The sequence below is a fragment of the Eretmochelys imbricata genome, chromosome 2 (genome assembly GCF_965152235.1).
Source record: "Eretmochelys imbricata isolate rEreImb1 chromosome 2, rEreImb1.hap1, whole genome shotgun sequence".
Classification (NCBI taxonomy): domain Eukaryota; kingdom Metazoa; phylum Chordata; order Testudines; family Cheloniidae; genus Eretmochelys; species Eretmochelys imbricata.
In genome coordinates this window covers 97,171,603-97,193,606 of record NC_135573.1, presented here as the reverse complement: position 1 = coordinate 97,193,606, position 22,004 = coordinate 97,171,603, and the positions used below count along the sequence as shown (strand labels likewise).

The 22,004-nt window shown below is 40.6% G+C and overlaps 1 protein-coding gene across 2 annotated transcripts in view; it reads right to left on the bottom strand.

Annotated features, from left to right (window-relative positions):
• Positions 1-20,033, bottom strand: part of SOCS6 (suppressor of cytokine signaling 6) — a 33,310-nt gene extending 13,277 nt beyond the window's left edge. For both annotated transcript variants that reach the window (XM_077810491.1, XM_077810492.1), the window contains exon 1: positions 19,810-20,033. The gene's annotated coding sequence lies outside the window, so the exon portion shown is untranslated. The remainder of the gene's footprint in view (positions 1-19,809) is intronic.
• Positions 20,034-22,004: the final 1,971 nt, after the last annotated feature.

The following is a 22,004-nucleotide window of genomic DNA, read 5'->3' as shown; positions in this document are numbered from 1 at the left end:
GACCCTTGTACTGGTTCAACACCCTGTGCAGTTTATTTATAATTGAGTGCCACCAAACCTAGCACCTTTACAAGCAGGGGGAAAGCAATCTCTGTCTCCCCCTCACTGCCATTGATCGGGAACAGCGAACTGTGGCCACTGGGAGCTGCGGGCGGCCAAGCCTGCGGATTACCCAGACGGGCTGCATGCAGCCCACAGGCTGCTCACCACTGGGCTAATGGCTTATTTAGCCTTTCTGCCCTGCCCCACCCACAAATTAGGCACAGGTCTGCATCATCAGCTCCAATCTTCTATGCCTGATTGGTGCCGCTGTGAACAGGGTTTCATACTTAGCACTCTATAACAAGTACCTAAAATGTTTAATGTAGAGAGTAATGTCCATGTCCATACTAGACGCTACAAAATAAAAAATTCCAGGTGGGGCAGATTACACACAGCAATCTTCAGTTTGTTCACTGTGTCACAAGCACATTGGAGACACTGCTATGTTTTCTTTTTACTAAACTTGGACTAAATTCCTGGGTCAAAGGTGAAAAATTCTGCTTTCAATTAAGCCATTTTAATCTGAATACTTCTTTATGTTGATGCTCTGAAACTTTCTGAAAACAAAGAAACACAACAGACCTGTTTGGGACTGGCCTCAGCACTGTTTTAAATTGTACCAAAGCCCATCCTATCTCCTTCTTGCTTTTCTTTGGAGATTTGCTGCTCAGCATAAGAAGCGCACAAACACTCGTTCATATGCGAGATGGAGAGATGTAAAAGCAGTTCTGAGGCCCTTATGGACTGGTGATTTAGATAATTCAGCACATCTTACACTTTCACAGTTTAACAGTAATTCAGGCCCTTTTTTCTCTAACAATAAATGAAGACCTATGCCCTGAACATTCATTATTATGCACCAAGCATTTAAACCTTCCAAACTTTTATAAAATAACTAACAAAGGAAAAACGTTTTCTGCCTCACATGGGTCTAACAAAGTCCCTTTTCCCAATGGCAAAAAAAAACCACATTCAGGTACAGCATACTCTTCTCTGGCTTCAAACACAAAATAGCTAGTCACATCTGTTCTACAATTCTTTTTACCAGAGATGCATAAGGCTTAAGTGAAAAAACTGCCCATCAGTAATAATGCTTTATCAGCAGCACATACAGCAAATCTGCTAACCATTATCAATCAGAATAGCAGAATAGTAAGGTAGTAAAGTTAATCTTTGCTAATAGAAAAGTAGGAGGAAAACCGCATTATTAAAAAACCCTTGTGTATGAAAAGTTTCTGCATCACTAACAGTGCAATCAGTTGTACACAAAATGACAACAGAATGCAAAACCATTTAAGCTGATGCCAGAGTGCAGAGTTGGGACCTGACGATTGGCCCTACCCTCAGGCAGCATCACATTGCTTGTTAGTGTTTTGCCTCCTATTAGGAGGCCAATCTGTAGCCAGATCCAACACTTCTACCAGGCAACTGGACTGGCCAGCAAGCAGCTGAAAATGCAAACCTGCAATGGGCTGAAACAGACCCTTTCCCTACTTCACTTAACACTGGCTGCAGGGACTCCCATATCTTTCCACATCTGTCTGGTTACAGTTCAAAGTAATATCTAGATATATTTTTTCTTTGTATGTGAAGTTTTGAATTTTTTCACACAACTGTTAGCTGAGTTATGCAGGTATTCTGCTTTTGTGTGGCTTGGGTAGGTAGCAATGACTACAAATTTATATCTAAGTTTGATAGTCAGCACATTGTCGCAGTAGTGAGCTGGTGAATGTCCTTCAGCCCCCTGGCAAAAGAACGAAGGGGACACTCAGATATGATGGGTTTCAGAGTAACAGCCGTGCTAGTCTGTATTCGCAAAAAGAAAAGGAGTATTTGTGGCACCTTAGAGACTAACCAATTTATTTGAGCATGAGCTTTCATGAGCTACAGCTCACTTCATCGGATGCATCAGATATGATGTTGTTTGTTTGTGCCTGGTATGGACTCTTAAGTATGAGTCAGGTTCCATTTTCATTTCTTATTGTTTCACAGGACTGCAACTTTGGGCAGTATGTCCTGGCAGCAAGGGTTAAACTTTAGCATCTAGGTGATGATTAGATTTATAGGGAGGTTGTGTTTGGGAAAGATTAGGCTTTAATCCACCTTCCCATCCAGATGAGGATTATAAAGATACAGGAAGTTGAGTTCTCCTTGAATGTGGCGCTCTCATGCAGTAAAGTACAAGACACTGTGCTTAAGACTGGAATTCTTCAGTTCTACTGAGCCCTGGGGAAGTGGGGATGCTCAAAATATAAGAAGAAGAAGTTCTAAGATTCTGTTGCTCCCCTCCCCACCCTTTTTTTTACTGCTGTTAGGACAATGTTTCCTTTAGGTATTATCTTATTAAAGCTGTTTTTAAAAAAGTTACAGACACTTGGCTAGAATTACTTACATGGTGTCTTTCTTCATAACTAAGGGCAGGGAGCAATGTACTTTTAAAATATATTTTATTACAATGTAATAAAGGGTCCTACAAATTTATGTAATGAAAATGAAAGGGAGAATAGGAAAGATATTTGTAAAACCATAAAAGGACCTATGTTTCTCTAAATTAGGACCGTCTCTGCAAAAAGAAAACACAAAGAAGTATCAACAAATCCTTTTAGTCCTGGAGAGCTGGAACACTTGTTGAAAAGGGCATAACCCAATCAGTTGTCCACATGAAAGTACTGCCTAAGAATTTTAGACAACAGTTTGTCTGTGAAATCCCGATGCATTTCAAAAAGTAATTTTAAAAACACAGTAGAACTGTTTAAGGTGTGCACTGAAAGGCTAGAAGCAATAAAATAAAGCACCTTCTCAAAGAAATTTCCTGGTCAGCATTAGTCTAATCATTCTTTTCCTAATATGACTCCAATAACATCACCTCCAGCAGCAGTTTTCAAGCCTTTCCCTAAAAAGGGAAAGAAAACTGGCTGTAGAATAAAAGCAAGTGAATGCTCGTACACCATTAAAACGCTATTCCAGTTTTCATGTTGGTACAGCAGTTAGTTTTTATTTTGTACTGTACTGCTTTTGATTAATATTTCTGTAACAAATAATCACAGTAACATTTTTCATGGTTCCTGAGTTGAAATATGCAGCAATCTCAGAGAACACAAGTGCACATAATGTGTAGCCAACTCAACAAGACAGCACCAAACTCATACCATGAATGATATCTAAAAGAACAACCTCCACTCCAATGGCCACATAAAAAATTGAATATGGTCAAATTCCTCCACTGATTTCCAATTATTGCTGGCTATGGAATGAAAACCAGTGCCATAAGAAAAAACAATCCACAGAACACACTCTACTAAGACTTTTTTATATTTTTTAATTTGTATGTACTATTTGTATGTGGAGATACGCATTTTTATTGCTCAATTTTTGTAAGTTGTATTTTTCCATTTCTTAATACTTGACAAAAGTAATAATCCATGTTCACAAATTGATGTAGTTTGTAATGAACAGACTGATATATGCATTATTCCTAACCAAATATAGCTCTAAAGGGGTAGTGCAGCAGAACCTCCACTTAGACAACAAGTTGTAAGAAGAGATGGTGTTGTCAAAATCAAAACTGAAGCAAGCAGAGCTGTAACTAGGCATTTTAGCACCTTGGGCAAGCAAGCATATTTGTGCCCCTTTCCAGGTTTTTTTTAGATGATATGAGTTAGGATATTATAGAGTAATGATATGCATTTATTTTTGCGTATCAGTACAGTATGTAGCCAATAAAAGCTACTGTATGATTCTTTTAGGTGCCATATTCATTTTCACATAATCCTTTAACACCCCTATAGTATCCTCCCTACGCCTAAGTGTGGACACAGAAGAAAGTATATGGCTGTGGTGACTGTGAAATCTGATTATGGTGTGCTTCAGTGTGAGACAATGCTAATGCCAGGGTTACAGTGGCTAGATGGAGATATCACTGAGGTGATGGCCCTGGTCCCATAGAGAAAGGTTTCGGGAACAGACTGCTAGGTCACAGCCCAGAGTACTACAAGCACAGGTCACAGTGGACATGCTTCTTCACCAGTGCATATCTCACCAGCACCCTCCAATCCAGATCTGCACGCAGTGCAGATTTCCCTATTGGTCTCTTCACCTGTACAGTAAATGGCCTGTATTTTTATCTGTCTGGACAAAACTGAAAATTGTCCCAAGCCCAGAATTAGAGGCCTTTTAAAAGCAAAGCCAAGGTGCATTCACCACTGTGAGCCAGTCTGCCCTGAAGATGTCAATTCCCTGATGTGCGAGTGCACCTTGCTGACCAGTTAATGGTGCATTATAACAATGGATCAGAGGGAGGCTCTTTATTCTTTTCTCTGCAATAATGACTAAATTAGGCTGTGGCAGCACGAAGTAAGGGTAGGTCACAGTAACAGGAAAACACAGCTTGAGGAAGAAGCACAGCGGTGTTTTACCTCTACTGAGTGTTGACTAAAAAGACATGTGTTACTTTTGCAATGTTTACTTTCTTTGGCTACATCTACACCTGCACTTTTGTTGGTAAAAATTCTGTCAGTCAGAGCTGTGAAAGTAAAATAGTAGCCGCCTAAAGTAAAATAGTTAACACAGCAATTCCGTCTGATAAGATGCATGCAAGTGAGCATACTCTCTTTTTAAAACTGCAGTTTATTAGATTTTTAAGCACAAACATAAACAATAGGTTTAAAACTTCCCAGATATTTACCTAACATCTGGAATGGTACTGAATAATTAACAGCAGATTCGCAGTGGCCAGCTGCTCACCCACCGGGGAGAAATGGTGTCAGGAAAAATGTCTTTTAAAATGGCTTCAGAGGACTGCTTTCCAGTACATTTTATTAGATTTTTTTTTATAACTAACTTTTATAAAACATATAGGTCATAATAACCCTTACTGCATTATTACTTTTTAAATTTTTTATAGACTTTTAATATTAAAAGCATCTAGACTTAAGGATTTTTAACCACCAAGGTTTTTAGTTTCAACTGTTTGCTTGTTTGTTCCCTCCCCCCATTCTAATTAGCAGAAACTGCCAGCTAAATATAACCTTACTTCTAAAAGTCTGTCTCTAAATTAAATCTTAATTATGTGGTGTTTTATTTTAATAATTTTGGGTGGCTAAATTCACATAAATATAATTAAAATTAACTTAATTATATTTTGAGGTATACACACCCCTTAAATCCAGGGAAACACCCTGACTGACATAAATTTCACCAACAAAAACGCCAGTGTGGCCAGCACTATGTCAGCAGGCAACACTCTTCCACCCACTTACCAGGGGTGGCTTAATTATGCCAACCTCCTGTCGGCATAGAGCAGCTACACAGGAGACCTTATAGCGGCACAGCTGTAACGGTACATGCTACTGTGAAGAGAAAACAAGGCTGCCATTGCTCCTCACCACTTGAAGACTGAACTTGATGCCAGAGAGGTGAGAAAGATACTGTACGTTTTTTATGTTGCTTCTCTCCCTCAGTTAAAAGCTGCTGAATTGTGTTTAAAAAATAATCATGCATTGCCTGGCCAGGGCGTACAACCTGAAAATTAAAATTTGCCTTCTGTTTCAGTTTTCTTGCAACTGCCACCAAACAATACTTGTGTCTTATGCTGTACTTTGAGAAAGCACAGAAATCATTAGTCATGTCGATACCTCAAAGTATATTATGGGATCTTACTAGCGAAGAGGAGAGAAAGGAGGAATTTAACTATGGTACAGCTAAGGTGAGCTGTCATGTATCATTTATAAGAAAATCAAGACAGAAAACCAGCTTTCATTTTCAACTGCCGCTTGGACATCCTATTCAGGAAAGCTAACACAAGACTTGTAACAAGTGCAAGTTGACAACCTGATCATTACGCAGTAAGTGGTTCAGTTTCACTTTCCCAGACTTGATTTTTAATCATCTGACAGGCAATGATTTCCCTAACCTGTTGTATACAGAGATGAGTTAGGCCCTGATACTACAAATGGTTCCATTGGGTGTAGAGGTTCATCCCCATACCACCAGTTGCAAGTTCAGAACCTTAATTAGTTCATCCCCAGACACCCTTAATGAAACCAGATTCCATACATTGTAGTGGCTTGTTTTTTATTTATTTGAGCGATGCATTCAGTCTTGATAATTATGGTTAATGTTTCAGACAAAACAATGAGACTGTTCACAGAAATAAAGTTACTCACATTCTAAATGTTTACAAGATCAATTCTTAATGTAATGAACTGTGAACCTAGAACTGCATCCACATAGATGGACTTCTATGAGAATGCAGAGGCCCAATGAAGTTAACAGAGCTCCACGTGCAGTCAAGGATCAGTAGTAACAGGGACTGAATTCACAGGTTCTGCATAGAGAAATAAATTATTCTGAAAATGTCAGAAAAAATATGGTCTTTGTAGCAGTATCCCAACAAAATCAATACAGAGGAGAAATTATGTTTTTCTTCATGCACTATTCAAAAGCTTTGATAGCTGTTATCTACTAAAATAACCAAAGCAAAACATACAGAATGAAGTTACAAGGAATGATTCATTCAATTTAGGTTGTAGCTACACAGACCATGCAAACACTGATACTTATGTTGCACATGTGTGTCACTGTCCAAGAGACCGAAACAAGTTTGCAAACTGACACCTGAGGGCAACTATAGTCAGAATGTGTTAAAAAGGAAGAGAAAAAAATATATGTACAATATAGCTTCCCAGGTGTGTAGATTACATTCAGATTCTATAATCGGAGGATTTGTATTTTATTTATTTTAATTAGAGCTTATTTTCTCCTATCATACTTTCTGGAAGGACCTGACAGAATTGAACCCCAATCTACTGCTGCAGAGATTTTGTATACACCTACCTACCTGACTGCCTCAGTTCCTGCTGATTAATTATGGCGGCACCTGTGACTCCTCAAATTAACCACAGATTGGCTGTCTTTAGACTCCAGCTAGTCTAGTGTCGGGAAATAGCTGATAGATTCCATCTGATGAAGATGAAATGAAGAAACTACAGTTCTCAGCACTTCTACAACTCCTCCTTCAGTTAAATGCTTCTACTTTTAGAAACAGGAGACAAAAAGGAGAAACACTAAAACAAAGTTTGTTTTTCATTATAAGACACTAGTCTCTCTTCCCAACTTAAAATAAGATGCAGCCATACTTCAATATTTAGTTAAATCCTTCAATAAGTAAATGAAAATTACGTGGATTTGCTTGTGCCTTTATGAGGACAACAAGCATGTTGCCTTGATAAAAAAGAAAAGTAAAAGATCTTTCATACCCATCTGTATAACACTCACACGCAAAACAGGAATTTTAAACACAGAAGAAGTAGAAGCTGATAAGAAACATTCCTCAGATTTGTAGAGAGAAATAAAAAGGAGATCCAATCTAGGAATTTTTCCACAAAGTGACCAAAAGGATGGCAAGAAAACCTGTTGCCTACCATTATCTAAAAATATTTGTCATCTTAAAGTAAGGCAAAGGTTAAGAAAAGTTATAAACTTGGATAGAGAACCACACCTACTTAAGGATTCAGACCATTGTTTTACTACGTGAAACGAGGTGTTACCCACTGTCTCTAGGTTAATTGAAAACACCAAAAGAGTAGAAACACTAAGGGCTTGTCTACACTTACTGGGGGATCGACTCACGGTGATCGATGCATTGGTGGTCGATTTAGCAGGTCTAGTAAAGACACACTAAATCAACCGCAGATCACTCTCCCGTTGACTCCTGTACTCCACCTGAATGAGAAGCACAAGGGGAGTCGACGGGAAAGTGTCTCCTGTCGACATAGTGCACAAAATTAAACAAACCTACCAAAGGACATAAAAGGCAAGAAGAAGAGATTCTTTAAATACATTAGGAAGTCCCCAACTTAATCAGTAACTGGTTAAAAGACAGGAAACAAAGGGTAGGCATAAATGGTCAGTTTTCAGAATGGAGACAGGTAAATAGCAGTGTCCCCCAGGAATCTGTACTGGGACCAGAGCTGTTCAACGTATTCATAAATGATCTGGAAAAAGGAGTAAATAGTGAGGTGGCAAAGTCTGAGGATGACACAAAATTACTCAAGATAGTTAAGTCCAAAACAGAATGGGAGGAGTTACAAAGGATCTTACAAAACTAGGTGAATGGGCAACGAAATGGAGGATGAAATTCTACGTTGATAAATTCAAAGTAACGCATATTGGAAAACATAATCCCAACTATACATATAAAATGGGGTCTAAATTAGCTGTTGCCACTCAAGAAAGAGATCTTGGAATTATTGTGAATAGTTCTCTGAAAACATCCACTCAATTTGCAGGAGCAGTCAAAAAAACTAACAATGTTAGGAACTACTGCAAAAGGGATAGATAAGACAGTAAATATCATAATGCCATTATATAAATCCATGGTACTTTGATATCTGGAAATTGTTAAACAATAAATTTGTAAGCAGCTGAAGGTAAGACAAGAAGTAATGGGACTAATCTGCAGCAGCGGATATTTAGGTAAAATACTGGGGAAAACTTCCTAACTATCCTTATACTTAAGCTCTGGAGTAGGCTTCCAAGAGAGGTTCTGAAATCCCCATCTCTGAAGGTTTTTACAAACCAGCTGGACAAACAACAGTCAGGGATGGTTTAAGTTTACTTGGTTCTGCCTTGGCAAAGGGTTCTGGACTTGATGATTTCTCGAGGACCCTTTCAGCCCTACATTTCTATGATACTATGAAAACTGTGTTAAAAAACACCATAACCATTAAAAATATCACAAAAAATAAGGAAACATATCTAAAGGTTTCAATGCCCCATATATTTCTATTCCTTGTTTTCCTTGTTAAGCATCTAATTTAATATAACTGTCTCATTAAATGTATATAATAAAATAACCAAGTTGTGCAACACAGCTATATGAATGATCCATGTAGGAAAACCATTGTGCCTGTGTGGAAAGTCTTATTAACATCCATAGGACTCTGTGAAGACAGATCCTTACAGGGGTCTGCCCAAACAATCAGACTGCAAGATCAGGAGTTTAGCTATACAACAGTAAGGGCTACAGTTAAAATTCATGAATATAGCATAAGGGCCTCAGTGATTTTAACTATGCCATCTTTACATTGCATTAACACATTTTTTTTTGCATGCAATAGTCCTACGGGCTCAATCTTGAATAAATCTGTGTGCTTAACTTTAAGCACATGAATAGTCTTAAAGCCACTCAAATGCTTAAAGTTAAGCATGTACATAAGTCTTAGCAAGATCAGGGTCTAAGACTGTAATACAATTGAGGGTGGTAAACTTCAAAATGTGGTCAAGTGCTTTTTCCTGGTGGAGTTACAGCCTTACCCACTACATATTTTTATTTATATATAACCAGTAAAAACTATATGGATCTGAGAACCCCTGATAATATTTTAGTAAAGGGAAATCATGCCTCACCAATCTACTAGAATTCTTTGAGGGGGTCAACAAGCATGTGGACAAGGGGGATCCAATAGATATAGTGTATTTATATTTTCAGAAAGCCTTTGACAAGGTCCCTCACCAAAGGCTCTTAAGCAAAGTAAGCAGTCATGGGATAAGAGGGAAGATTCTCTCATGGATTGGTAACTGGTTAAAAGATAGCGTATGAATAAATAGTCAGTTTTCAGAATGGAGAGAGGCAAATAGTGATGTCCCCCAGGGGTCTGTACTGGGCCCAGTGCTATTTAATATATTCATAAATGATCTGAAAAAAGGGGTAAACAGTGAGGTGGCAAAATTTGGAGACGATACAAAACTACTCAAGATACTTAGTCCCAGGCAGACTACGAAGAGCTACAAAAGGATCTCTCAGAACTGGGTGACTGGGCAACAAAATGGCAGATAGAAAAGGAATACTTCATCGGATGCTCTGATGAAGCGATCTGTAGCTCACGAAAGCTTATGCTCAAATAAATTTGTTAGTCTCTAAGGTGCCACAAGTACTCCTTTTCTTTTTGCGGATACAGACTAACACGGCTGCTACTCTGAAACCTGTCAAAATGGCAGATGAAATTCAAAGTTGATAAATGCAAAGTAATGCACATTGGAAAACATAACCCCAACTATACATATAAAATGATGGGGTCTAAATTAGCTGTTACTACTCAAGAAAGAGATCTTGGAGTCATCGTGGATAGTTCTCTGAAAAGATCCACACACTGCAGCAGCAGTCAAAAAAGCGAACAGAATGTTGGGAATCATTAAGAAAGGGATAGATAATAAGACAGAAAATATCATATTGCCTCTATACAAATCCCTGGTACGCCCACATCTTCAATACTGTGTGCAGATGTGGTCGCCCCGTCTCAAAAAAGATATATTGGAATCAGAAAAGGTTCAGAAAAGGACAATAAAAATGATTATGGGTATGGAACGGCTTCCATATGAGGAGAGATGAATAAGACTGGGACTTTTCAGCTTGGAAAAGAGACGACTAAAGGGGGATATGATAGAGGTCTATAAAATCATGACTGCCGTGGAGAAAGTAAATAAGGAAGTGTTATTTACTCCTTCTCATAACACAAGAACTAGGGGCCACCAAATTAAATTAATAGGCAGCAGGTTTAAAACAAAAGGAAGTATTTTTTTACACAACACACAGTCAACCTGTGGAACTCCTTGCCAGAGGATGTTCTGAAGGCCAAGACTATAACAGGGTTCAAAAAATAACTAGATAAATTCATGGAGGATAGGTCAATCAATGGCTATTAGCCAGGATGGGCAGGGCTGGTGACCCTAGCGTCTGTTTGCCAGAAGCTGGGAATGGGTGACAGGGCATGGATCACTTGATGATTACCTGTTCTGTTCATTCCCTCTGGGGCACCTGGCATTGGCCACTGTTGGAAGACAGGACGCTGGGCTATATGGACCTTTGGTCTGACCCAGTATGGCTGTTCTTATGTTATATTCTTATGTTTAAAATATACAAATATAAAATAAAGAAAACTCCTGCAGTCATCCCTCAACCAACAATGTTCCAGAAATAAGAAAAGAATAAAAGTATTTTAAGGCCTTTATTAGATTAGCACAATTACAAGTACTCCCACTCATGAGATTTAAGCTCTCCCACAAAAACCAGGAAGAAGTGGGAGGCCTTCTAGGGAGCCCTAAAGGTCAACAGATTCAAGCTATTTTGCAACAAAAGGGAAACTGAGTTCCGAACTCAACGGGCTCTCATGATACATATCCTGCCAGGAGCTTTTACATCTAAGGGACACGAGCTCAGCTACTCCCACTGACCACAGCTAAGGCAGTATGGCCTGGAGAGAGAGATATTCTCAGATAGGCAAATCCCATTCCATTTTTGGAGTACAATTTTTAAAAAAAACCTCATTCCCCAGTGTGCCTGTTGACAACTATTCATACTCTTGCTGTACCTCAAATCCATTTGACCTAAATGTCACTTTTTCCTTGTTCATCCATCTTGTCGTCCATTCATTCCACCTCTCCTAATTTGACAGATTACTTTTAATAACTGTAAAGTATGTAGAAGACAGATTTCTAATATTGAAAGAGATTGTAAAATCTTGTTAGGGCAGAAAAAAAAAAACACACTCAGGCAAGGAAAGAACTGGCTAATGTCTGTCTTGGAAATACAGCCCTACTCCAGAGCACTTGCCAACGATATCAAGTCTGGAGGGAAGGCTCTCCAGTTAGTGGGAATAAAGCAAGAAAGCAGGCTTCAGAGTTGGACTGCTCTACCAGAAGGATCTTCAGTCTGAGTAACCAGAAAGAGGGTGGGTTTTGATCCTACTCGAGGACTGTGCTTTAGCGTGTGGAAAGTCATCTACTCAACACACTCCTACAAACTTCTATTATTCACATACAACATTAAACATGAACATCACTCAAAGTAATTAAGAATAATTCAATTAGAGAAAAATGAAAAAGTTCAAGTTGCAAAACTAAGTCTGTTTGGAGGATCTCTAGCAGCAGCTTTGTGGGCCGGAACAGCAAACAATGTATAATTTTAAAGAATCAGATCATCTTCAGCTAGTGGTAAAAAAGGTAGTAACTTTGGTTGCATCCTAAACCATAAAATCCATCAGTTGATCTAGATACCTATGCACCGCCACTGCCACTCTACCCCCCCAAATAATCACCCTAAGGGCATGGCTACACTGGAAACTTCGAAGTGTTGTTGCGGGAGCACTCCCGCGGCAGTGCTTTCAAGCGCGAGCCTGGTGGCACACGAGCGCTGGGAGAGAGCTCTCCCAACGCTCCTGGTAATCCACCTCCACGAGGGGATTAGCTCCAGCGCTCGGAGCCTGTTTACACTAGCGCTTTAAAGCGCTCTGACTTGCTGCACTCAGGGGGTGATTTTTCACCCCCTGAGCCAGCAAGTTAGAGCGCTATAAAATGTACATGTAGCCAAGCTCTAAGATGTGAGCATTTACTCCCTATGCAAGCCCTCTGACTGATGAGCTTCTTGCAGCATCATGTGACAAAAAATGGAACTTTAGCTTTTTACTGTGTATTGTGTTGGGGGCAGGAAGAAGATTACACACATACATGGTTTTGATAGTAATATTAGTTTCCAGTGACACTGTCATTTTCCAATGTTTGTATTTTTGTAACAACACTTAGAAAACATACTGAAACATCTATTATTCACACCTGCAACGTCAAAGGCAAAGTGGATCTCATCCAAAATTACTTTATAACAGGTCACAATAAATAACCATCACTGTGACAAGAACATAAACACTGTAATAAACCTGAAGTTTTCTAAAACTGTCTGACCACTACATTTAACAGATTACAGAAACAAAGGAAGTTAAATCAAAATACATAATCTGTATAAAGTTATTAGGGAAGCAATATTCAGAGGGCAGTGTTACAGCAAACAAATCGGTTCACTGTGCATCCCAAACTGGGTGATACTTGGACATTTCACGATTGTTTTTATATTCCTTCAGAGAAAGTTAAATATTGTATCTGTTAAATGGATCAAAAATCCTTACAAAACAAATAACTGAAAATCTAATTTAATTTGCAGGCTCACTCTGTAATAAAAATGTGAAAGCCACTTAGGAACAACTTTTTAGACTTTACATAACAAATGCTTTGCCCATATAGCTATACCAGCAGAGCCTCCTGCTGTAGATGCAGCTTATGCCAACAGGAGTTTTTCTACAGGTACAGTAATACCACCTCCCCAAATGACATTATTTATGCCAACAGAAGCATACTTCTATTGGCATAGTTGTGTCTACATTGGGGTTTTAGCCAGCATAGCTATGTCAGCTGGGGGATGTTGGTTTTATTCACACTGTTGATTGACATAGCTATGCCAACCAAACTTTGTAGTCTAAACCTGACCTTACATAAAATGTGGCTACATCCTTGCCCTTACATCCTTTACCCAGTTGGCTTGGGTAAAGGGTCAGAAAATGGTGGTGAATGGTTAAGAACCAACAGGAATTTGTAGAGGTGCTGAGCACTCACAAATCCTGTTGAAGTCACCTAGAATTACAGATGCTCAGCAGCTTTGTAGTGGGGATGAAAACATATCACTCTTATTTAGGTGCTTAAACTTGAATTTAGGAGCCTAACTGCAGGCAGTCAGGTTTGCAACTGTTAGCCTGTTGATTTTGTTGAGTTTCCACCCCACCCCACCACCACCAGTGTAATTCTATCACCTAATAAAAGACAACATAACTGGCAGGAAGAATGCTCTAATCTAACACAAAATGGCTAGCAGTGAGTGATGCCCTCCCCAGAAATTTCCAGAAGTTATGTCCTCCCCCTTATCCTGGTGAGAGCAGAGGAATTCTCTTTATTCCCAAAGATAGAACCAGCTGCTGCACAGCACTCTCAGGCTGTTCAGCAGCAGTCAATGGGTCCCTCTTCACAGCAGAAGCAGCACTAGAGAATTGCTTAAAGTCACTTTTTTTTTTTTTTTGAGCAAAAATAATGGTATGTAGGAGCATTAAATGTACAAAAGCAAACAATATTGCTGTGTCATGTTTACCTCAGCATTTGTAATGACAGGCAAATAGCAGATCAGCAGCAACTATCAGTGGAGTAATATTTTAAATGACGTTGATTGCATTGAGTTACTTAAAAGCAAGTCTCCCCTCCCTACTCTCTTTTATTGCTCAGGGCTGTAAACCTTGCTTCTGCTTTAATTTCACCCCAAATGCCTGAATAGCAATATATGATATAGTCAGACAAGTTCACCAGTAATGCTAACACAGTCCTAAATCAACCCAGAAAAGCCAGAATCCTGGGTTTAAATTGCATGGAGTTGTATACACTTGTAATCTTTCGGAATGGTGTATAGCCACACAGCCTTTCTAACACTCAGCTGCTCTAGGGATTTCCACCCCTCCATGAAACAAGGTATTTCCATCCAAGTGTAATGAACAATTCCATAACAACAGAATTGTGAAAAATACAGCACCTGGAATTCACTGGATTGTAGGCAATTTTGTAAAAATTCTTTAGAACATATGCCATAGAAAAAGAAGGATTTCATGTTACCAGAATAAAGTAATATTTTGGATTACATACTGTACTGAGTCTCTTGAAGGCACAATACAGAATGTGCAGACCAGGGAGAGGTGATGGGGAAAAGGTGGCTTTAAATGGCATTGGGTATACATTAGTGATACCGGGGGCTGTTCTAATTCACAGTAATCTCTTGATGTCTAATCCCACAGTCCAGAATCGCCCATATGTGCTATGGCCCTTACTGCAGGGCTTGCAAGAATGCCAGCATAGGTTATGTCTGCACAGAAGTAATTCTCCCCAGGGCCCCTTGCAGCACATTTCTATCCTCTGTATCACTACAGTGACAAATAGGCACCTGATCAAGAGGCATAATCTGTCCCTTTTTTATTTTCCAGAATTTAAGCCTAGTTCTCAGAATTAAATTATTAGATCAGACTGTGCATAATGTGCTGTCTCATGATACATCATGTTGCACCTTTAGTATTATTGCACAGATTGTCCTCTTTTTGCAGCATTGGTGAATCTACACGTAAGGCAGAGTGTATCTATACACCACAAAATCAGAAAAATATTGACTGGAGAGTATAGCAAGACAAGCAACTAAAAGGGGGAAGAAAAAGACTGACGGGACTGATTTATAAATAAAGATTACAAGAACAGGAGCAGAAAACAAATTGGTAGGAATGAAATGTTAGCAGATACCTGAAAAAGCAAGCATTAAGAGTACTGGGACAAAATTAAACCCAGGATTCACAGTTGAAATATCAGGAAGATGGTTCTAGTAGTAAGCTCTATTAAACTGTGAAATAATCATTCAAATAAAATAGTGGAATTAATCTAGTCACTTACAACTGGACAAAGCACTAGAGACTATCTAGTAAGATACTCCCTCAGGTATAGGATTGTATTAGCAAACTTATCTAATAGAATTTAAACATGGAATCTGACATCCACCAATTTTGCAGAAAGCAAAATCCTAAAAATACAGCACTTAGTATGTGTTCTATGCATTTTCAAAATTATAGCTCTGATCTCATGCTTGGATATGCACAGGTAGATCCCTATACTCACAGGGAGACCCCACTGATTTCAATTAGACTCTGAATTATAAGGGTTTGACTAAGTGGATCCAACAGCAGGATCAGGGTGTAAGATACTGAAACATACAGAGATAGCATCAAAAACACTTAAGTCGGAAAATTTTGTCTGCTACTGTTAAAAGTTAAGACATAGTATTAGAGAAATATTTTGCTATTTCCCCCCTTTCTTTATTTTCTCTGTTTGACAACCACTTTGAGTATAGGCAGATTTCACTCTTTGTGGGTCTTTCATACACAGCAACAGGGAAGAAAGACTTTTAAAAAGTGTGACTGTAAAAACACCAAAATGCCAGGGAAACGAAGTAGGTGAGATAACCTAATTTATTCAGTTAACAAAATAAAGTTGTCTCTGACATTTTAAGCTTCCTTTAAGAAATCCAAAACTATGGGGAAAATGAGGTTATACTGATTTTGGATGTTTTTATCAAAATTAAGCTGTTAAAAATTCTAATGTGTTTTTTTTTAAAATTCCCATCACTTGTCCAATTTACTTAGTTAAAAGTTTCAATTCAAACATTCCAATTACTGTGAGAGAGAATATGAAACCAGTGATAAGAATGGCCCCAATACCCTGCTCTCTACCTGCAGTTAAATTGGATGCATATGTTTTTGAATGGCATAAAGCTGCCTTATTTAAACATGGTTAATGAATATTCCAATATAAACACTAGACATAACTTGTCCTACTCATAATTTTACTATGCGCTCTAAAATATAACCATATGTCATTTGTCACCTGAAATTACTTACATGACATATGCCCAAGTTTTCTTTTAAGGATCTTTATTGCCTGATGCTACTATAAATTTGTTGAGCTTTGTTACTGAAACTGCAGCCCTCGGTGAGTAACAACTCAAATATGTCTTCTGATGTTTGCTATATATTCCCGGACACACACACACACACAACCTACCAAGCCTACATTAAAATGGAAATCAGTTGAGATGACCTCTCAGTAATTTAAGGGTAAGAATCATTACAGGAATGTCGCAATTATTTCAAACAAACAATATAAACCCAGGAAATTCAAAGTTCAGGTTAAACTTAAAAGAAACCCAAACATGTTGCTGTATGGAAATGTACAGTTAAGACCCCCAAAATAATCTCAACTCTGCCCTGTACTCATCATGCCACAGCCATACAATTATGATCAATGCATTTTAGTGTTTGTGGTCCTGGATTATATTAAACTGATTTTTAGATTCCCTCCCCCACCATGTGGTTTGAGGTGTGCTTGAACTGCTCCCTCTAGCACTGCTGCCTCAGGACCATAGTGCAGCAAGGCAGCACCACCAGAGGAGCTGAAACAGACATCTGCACACACAGACTGGGTGAGTCTTCACCCTCCACTTCCATCCCACCACTCTCCTCCTCTGCACTCCTCCCCTTCCACTCAGACACCTGAAAGCAGCACTGTGGGGAGAGAAGGAAACTGGCAGGGGCTATAATCAGGAATGTCTCTGCACTTCTACCTCAGTTTCCCCAGCAGTGCTGCCCCCAGTGGAATCAACACATCAGTGCCATGAGGAGCCTTTCAAATACTGATGCACAAGTTAGGATAACCACAGAAATTTAAAGGAGCAGTGATAGTTGGGACCAAGTAATCTATCTATGATCATTCTTAACATGAGTTCAATCTCTTTTATGCCACTGTCTCATTGCACAAGCACAACTGTAGCATGCAAATTAGTTATAGAGGAAGGATGATTGGTTGAGTGACCTCAGCTGTCAGTCTGGCTCTGTCTATAACAATTAGAAATAATAACTTAGTAAATTTGCAATTTAATTTATTTAAATGTAGCCTTTACACAGAATTGAAATGAGTGAACTATATGGAAAATTTGAAGAGTGCATATTCTGCTAAGATAATTCAGGACAAAAAAAAGGTTTGCTGCTAAGGGTTGAGCTACACTGGGAACTTACAACAGCATAGCTATGACTCTCAAGGGTGTGAAAAATCCACGTCCCCTGAGGAACGCAGCTGTGCTGTCCTAACTCCCAGTGTAGACAGAGCTACGTCAACAGAAGAATTCTTCCATTGACAGAGGTACAGCCTTTCGGGAAAGTGGATTAACTACAATGAAAGGAGACCCTCCCCTCCCCATCACTATAGTGAGCGTCTACACCAGTGTTTCTCAACCTATTTACCACTGCGGGCTGAAAAGGCGGCCCACAATGTGTGATGTGGGCCGCATCCAATACTACCTGTATGGCCTGAGGATGTCACATGGGCTAGAGCTGTGGGCTGACTGGGCCACAAGCAGCCCATGGGCCACAGATTGAGAACCACCGGTCTACAGTAAAATACTACAGCAGTCTTACTGTAGCATTTTAAGAGTAAACATACCCTAAGTGCTAAACTTCTTCAAGGGCTCACTTAATTTGAACTCTAAAATAAATCTTAGTTTAATTCTCAGAAATCATTGTATGGGGAGTGTTTGCTGTGTACTGCATATCTTAAAGAGGCTGAATACCTGCTTTAAGGGAAAACAACTAAATTTTGACTATGGAACTGTGACCATACTTCCACAATTTTATTATGAAATATGTAATAGGAAACAAGGAACCTCATTAGTGAATTGCGTAAGAGAAACTAAACATTTTAAAAAGCGTTATGAAAGTTAAAGCAGATATCTTTTGTTTTAACTCATAATTTGCCTTCAGTTTATCAAATATAAATGCATATTTTCTTGTGTAATTGCTTTACTAAAAATTATCTATTAAAAAATTAATGACTACTTGTACTTATTCTCCAACAATCTTCCAGAAAAATTTAAGACCCCTAGCCAAGCAAAATAAATTATTTAATGACCACTATGAAGCTTCCACATGATCTATACAATCTAAGGACATGTTTATTAATATGAACCAACAGTACTACCACTCTTCAACTCTCCAGAAGAGGTGTACACATAGTGTTGTACAACTACCTCTGGGGTATAACTCCCTAAGAAGCAAGGAGGCATGGTAGGGGGCATATGTATGTGATTTGGGGCAACATAAGTGGAAACATATTTGACAGCTAGAAAAGAGGTGTTGAGGCAGGTTAGTGGAAAAGATGCAGAGTAACTTGAAGTCTGGTAGTGACACTTTGCCAGATGCAAGTGAAGTGTTTACAGCTGCCGTCCGCCTCACCCAGACAGTGTGATCTGCTCTGCACCAGTGCTTGCATCCCATAATCATGGAAGCCCAATTTAAATTTTAAAACCAAAAATAATGGAATCACAGAAGCTCAACTAGGAGCTTCCCAGCTTAAAGCTCCAACAACTTTGGCAGCTTTGTTGATTTTTGGCAACTTTGGTGTTTTGTTTTGTTTTTAAGTAATCAACTAACCAGAGGCAAAGACTAGGCTGTAGTTTGACTGTTTCTGATGGAGAAAAAAACAGTTTGGGGTGAGAAGGCTGGGGTGCATGGGTGGGTCCAGTTGTTTCAAAATCTCTCCTCTCCCTCTCTCACACAGCAGCATATTATTTCTGCCCCTACTTACTCCTGGGTGAGAGAAGATTTATCAGATTTATACAATGCAATAATAACAGTGTGACATTTAGATTTTAACCTTCTCCTGAGCCTCTGAGGCAGAGGCCAAAGGGGTTAACCACAACACTAGCAGTGGGCACCTGGCCTGCAGGGAACTTGGTTGGAGAGCGACTCTGCCAGCTCTCTTATTTCTGAGAGCGGGAAGGGGGCTACACACGGGGAAAATCCAGCTGCCTGCTGCCCTCAGCACTGGGATTTGGAGAGGGAGGTGGGCAGAGGGAGACCCCTTCCTGCACCGGCCTTTGTGGGGTTGGGGTTTTTTTGTTGTTGTCAAACTCAGATCCAGCCCCCCCGGCCCGGAATTTTGGGGGGGTCACGGACAGACCCAGCCCCCTTCCTGCTCTGGGATTTGGGGGCGGGGGTATCTCTGCGGCCCTGTCCCGGGCGCCGCTCGCTCCCCGGCAGGCCGCGCCGCGGCCCCGGTCCCTCCGCGAGGCCTGGCGCCGCCGCTGGTGCGGGGAGGGAAGCGAACAAAGGCAGAGCGCGGCCCGGGCCGCAGCCCGCAGGGGCCGGGGCGGAGGTGCCCGCTGCCAGGGGAGCTCACCCAGCCCAGGCCGCCGCGTCCCGTTGCTGCTCCAGGCCGCTGCCGGCACCGCGGCCCAGCTTCGCGGGCGGCACCGGGGCCGGGCCGACCCCCCACCACCGCGGCTGCTCCCCGGCCGGGCCGCGCAGCGGGACTCACCGAGAAGGAGCCGCCGTCGCTGCGGGCCCGGCTCCGACTCCACCAGGCTCCCTCGCCGCCGCCTCCCTGCTCCTGCTGCCGCCGCTTCCTCCTCCCCCTCCTTCCTCCTCCTCCTCCTCCCCCCGGGCCTCGGAGGGGCGTAAGGGGGCAGCCAGCCCGCAGCACCCGCCACCAGCTGCCACAGCGACGGGACCGGCCGGCTCGGCCACACGCACGGCTCGGCCGCCGCCTCCGGCTCAGTCCTGCCAGCCGCTCATCTCAGCCCTGCCTCCTCCCGGCTGCCCTGCCCTCCGCCAGCCACCCGCCTGCCCTCACCGCCCTGCGGGGGAGGAGGCCGTCAAACCCCTTCCCTGGCCCGCCTGGCCCCCTCTCTCCGCTCGCTGGCGCTCGGCTCACTCACTCCGTTCCACTTCTTCCATGCCCCTTGCTGGCCGCTCTCTGCCCTTGGGTTTCCTCCCTCCCTCTGCAGCTCCCGCAGCAGGAGAAACCGCAGCAGCGTCGCCAAATCGTCCCTCACGGAGCATGATGCCAGAGCAGCGACAGAAAGGGCCAGGGCTGGCCGAGGATGCACATGGCTGCGTTGGGATATTTACAGGGGGGACCGAAAGTGAACAGCAGAAGTGCAGCTTGTATCCCCCACTAGAACATTCCTCATTTGCACTTGTTCATTAAGGGAAGTCCTTTTGTTATCCAGTAACTTCCTTTCCTCCCCAATGGTCCACTTTTGGAACCCTCGCCTTTGTATAAGTTTATAAATAAGGCGTATAAAGTGCACGTTTATGATGCTGTCAGAATTCCAAAATGGGTACAGCTTCACAGTTTACCTTCAGATGAATGCCTGGCTCACACCCCCATCCTTGCAAGATGCTCAGTTCTCTTAACTCTTACGGAATTGAACGGAAGCTGCAAAATACTCAGTAGCAACCTCCTGCCTCAGATCCTACAAGGTGCTGCTGAGAATTGTAATTTCTGTGGGAGTTAAATATTCTCAACACTTCACAATATTGTGTCCCCTAGGATTTGTATATTGTTTTCTATTCTCCATTTCATCTTCTCCTCTCTTATAGCCTGACTCGGCCTTGAAATTGGCATTTTTAAAAGGCCATTTTTATCTTTAAATTTTGCTTCAAAGAGTGCCTGTGGGAGTGTGCAACCACAACAGCTGTTAAGCTTTTTTAATGTAAATGAAATGCTAATCAAGATCAATACATACATAAAAAATCCCTGATTTAGCCTTTTTGGCAAAAAGTGACCAGAAAGAATAAAACTGATTGAAATCTGTGGGCAGCAAGCAGCTTGAAACTTTTAAAAATATTTACCAAGTGATGAAACCTTTGACCTTTTGAGTAATATCAGTGCTATGAAATATGGCTTTCCTTCACTTCCTGCTTTGATTTATAAAGTTAATAACTGATGCAAATCAAGAACTCAATCCTGTAAATACTTTCACACTTATGTAATTTTACTCATATGAGTAGTTTCATAGGAGTCAATGAGACAATTCAGATGAAGGAAGTTATGTAGTCGCTTAATTGTTTGCAGGATAAGGGCTTAAGTTGCAACTCTTCTAGGCCATAGTCCTTTAATTATTTAAACACTTGCTTAACTTGTAAGCATCCAAATAGTTCTAGTGAATTCATGGAGATTTCACTCTTTTAATTCTTTTATGGCCTGGGATATGGGATTATTGTATGAATAAATTTAAGTTTTTATAGTCCGATCACGTGCGATTCAATGAGAAATGAGGACTGTCAGTATCTCTCAAGTTTGAGCTTTCAGCTTGGAAACATATGCTGTATTCTTTATCTTTCTTTAGAGAGTGCCCATTTCCATTTAATCTTTTATAGCTCTTAATGTGTTTGGTACATTTCAATGGATAGTGGGCCAAATTTATCCCAGAAGGCACTGACTCCAGTTACAACAGGGATGATATTTTTTAAACAAAAGTTTAAAATGAAATTGGTCTTTTTTCAGACACGATGCACCTAACATCAGAATAAGCATATATTTTAATGGATTTATAATATTGTTATTATGGTCTGAACAGTGGTACAACAAACAAGACTTGGATGTGGTACACAGTTCATGGTACAAGGGTGTTCATATACAGATAAATACCATCAAAGAAAGTATATTGGGAAGGTTGTAAATATTTAAGTAACCCTCTGGGAATGGTAAAAACTGCTCCATTTGAT